This window comes from Moschus berezovskii, chromosome 17, assembly GCF_049115385.1.
Source record: "Moschus berezovskii isolate FMDL1 chromosome 17, NW_MosBer_1.0, whole genome shotgun sequence".
Lineage (NCBI taxonomy): Eukaryota > Metazoa > Chordata > Mammalia > Artiodactyla > Moschidae > Moschus > Moschus berezovskii.
In genome coordinates, this window is record NC_142476.1 from 32,908,526 (window position 1) to 32,911,536 (window position 3,011).

The following is a 3,011-nucleotide window of genomic DNA, read 5'->3' on the forward strand; positions in this document are numbered from 1 at the left end:
TTCAAAAGTTGGTCCAGCTTAGATGAATTGTCATCTAGGAAGTAGCCAGAGGTCAGGGTTGAGTTGCAAGGACATTGTACTTCAGAGTATCTCTGTGGTTGGGGCTGTTCTCAAAGAGGGGCTATTATTGTGAGTTGGGGATTAACCTGAGTGTTCTTTGCTACAACATGTATTCCTATTGGTTCTATACAAAGGATTCTCTTCAGTTCAGATGAAAGGTCTGAGGTGCCGGCTGCACCCTGGGCATCTGGCTCCCGCAGTGCTGGCGGCTGGGCAGGGTCTGGGGACCTGGCCCTGAGAGTGCTGCCAGTTCACCACCCCTCTTCAGCCAGGCCTGGGTACTGGTGGGAGGATCAAGACTGGTGCTGGACGAATTCTCCTGGGTAGGATAACTGGCCCGTGCAGGGACCCCTCCTTGTAGCCAGGGCCTGGACCTCAAACCCTGACATTTTGATATTGTTTGGCCTCACTGTGGCTTGGGCACAGGGACTTGCATTTGAAAACACTTTGTGTCAGATACTATGCCATACACTCTGTGTATGTATGTGCTTAGTTGTGTCCTGTATAGTAGTATTGCAACACTTTATTAATGGGGAATCTGAAAACTCAAGAGAGTTTAAGCAATTTGTCCAAGGTTACTTGGCTCGTAAGGATGGAGCTGGGATTAGACTCCAGGTAGTCTGGCCTCAGAATCTGGGCTTTGAGCTACATTGTCCCTGGGCATATGTACATTTACTTGTTCACTTATTCATCAAATATTAATTGAATGATATGTCAGGCATTGCACTGCTTTCCCATCAAGAGGGTCTTCTCTCTAAAAATACTCATAGTCTAGTGAGGGAGACAGACACAGGAACACAGAAATTACTGCTTAATGTCAAAACAGTTGTACTTAAAAATATATTCAAAGAACTTAATTACCTTGATATCTTTAATAATAAGGAGTTTCATCTATTTATATAATTTAAGAGCTAATATGATATGTAACATGTTCAGATGGTACCATCTATTGTTGGTTAAGATCAGGGTGAAGTTTGTTGCTAGTAGGAAGAATAGCAAATTCAAACTTTTGGGCTCAAGTGTAAAGCGGCATTAAGCTGCAGGGGGTGAGCATGGAGCCTGAAGGAACAAGGGTCGTGGGGCGCTGTGATGATGAGGACAGGGCACAGTGGCATCGGAAAGGAGGAGGGTCTGATCTAGGTGTGCCCGATTGCCATCAGAGTACCTGCGTGCTTCTTCCCGCCTTTTCCAGGATCCTGAGGCTGAAAAAGCCCGACCGTTACAGTGGAACTCTCTTAGGGAAGGGTCCAAGGTGAGGAGCGCGTGTGATTTTTGTGCGTGTCTCTTTTTACCTTTTTTTCTAGACTTTTATTTCCTCTTCACAATTGCTGCCTATCTGGAAGGCAGCCCCTCCTTTAAGCATCTTCGAAATGGCTGATAGTGTGTAGCTATTCATGGAGTCCTATTTACCAGAATAGGATATGACAGATCCTAGGTCAGTAAATCCAGAGTTAGGGCTAGAAAACTGTAGCTAGGATGTTATGTTCCCCCAGTCTGACTTCTTAGAAATCTGGACTTTTAAAAAACTTGTCTCTGAGTTCTAAAAGTCCATTTTGGAACATAGAGGATGATGATCACTGTTTCTTTTCCCCTGTCCTTGTTTTCTACAATCATGATTTGAGATCACAAGGAGATCTCATTGCCCTGGAGTAGACATAATCTGAGTTAGGGTCTCTAAGAATTTATTTCCAATACTTCTCTGAGTATTTGGATGAATACTCATGAATTGAGAACAAATCAGAGCCTTATACTCGTGACTTCTTTATGTAATTTTTCAGCTGCTTCTCCTTGAAGACAACAACAAAGCAACCATAATCTCACAGACGGTGTTAGTCACCCTGATAATGCACCTCAGTTAATGTCTCAAGTCGGGACCCAGCTACACTTACTTGCTTTGTGCAGCAGGTACTTGAACAATAAGCTGTAGATACGTTGATGTTTGCTAAATCAAATTAGTTTTTATTTATTTATTTATTTTATACTAAGTATTTTATTGTATGCTGCCATCAGTGTAGATAAAATAATTACCCTTGTGAAACAGAAAATTATGAATATTCAGAGAGGTAGACATTAAGGACTGACAAAAGTAGAAGTTTGTATAGTATGGCACGTTACAGAGAGGCTTTGGTACAGGCTTCAAATTTAGCTTTCCTTTGAAATATTCACTGGTTTATGAAAAAGTGGTTTGGAAAAGCCTTGTCAAGATTCGTCTTACTACAAAAAGGAATAGACTTTCTGGGGCCTGAAGGGATTTGTACTTGAAGATACTCCAGTCAGCAGAGGGTCAGGTTGAGCATTCTGCAGACAGAATTGTTTCAAATCTGCAGCTGCCTGGGAAACCTTCACCCGATTGAGCCTGGCCTCCAGCCGGAGCTGCTGAACCACTTTTTTCATAGCCGCGACACTGGAGGAACCAGACATGGCGCACTCGAAAGGATGGCAGGTCCGCGGGCCATCGGCAGCTCTACGTCGGGTCCACTGGGCCAGTCGGTGGGGCTGGGGGGTGAGGCTTGGAACTTTGTCTCTCCAAATTAGTTTTTAAATGTATTGGAGTGGCTTGCTATTTGAAGGTAATTGATGTTAAAACCTTAAAATAAAAAAAACGGTCTGCAAAGAAAATGTTCACTTCAAATGAATCACTCAGTTTATAGAGGCTGACTGTGTGGTCTTGGGGGAAGATACCACAGTAAGAGAAGACTTCCAGTTCTAGGCTCACATCTCCCACTAGCTAAACTGGTGATTTTAAGTAAATTAATTGAATCTTTCAGTGTCCCCAAACTTCTCAGCTAAAAACTTGGATTTTCTCATTCAACAAATAAATTAGGACCTCTCATGGAATGGATGGGCTTCCCTTGTAGCTCAGTTGGTAAATAATCTGCCTGCAGTGCAGGAGACACGGGTTTGATCCCTGGGTCAGGAAGATCCCCTAGAGAAGGAAATGACAACCCAAT

The 3,011-nt window shown here is 43.2% G+C and overlaps 1 pseudogene; it reads right to left on the reverse strand.

Annotated features, from left to right (window-relative positions):
- Positions 1-2,081: 2,081 nt before the first annotated feature.
- LOC148775109 (guanine nucleotide-binding protein G(I)/G(S)/G(O) subunit gamma-5 pseudogene) lies at positions 2,082-2,562 on the reverse strand (annotated as a pseudogene).
- Between the last annotated feature and the right edge of the window lie 449 nt (positions 2,563-3,011).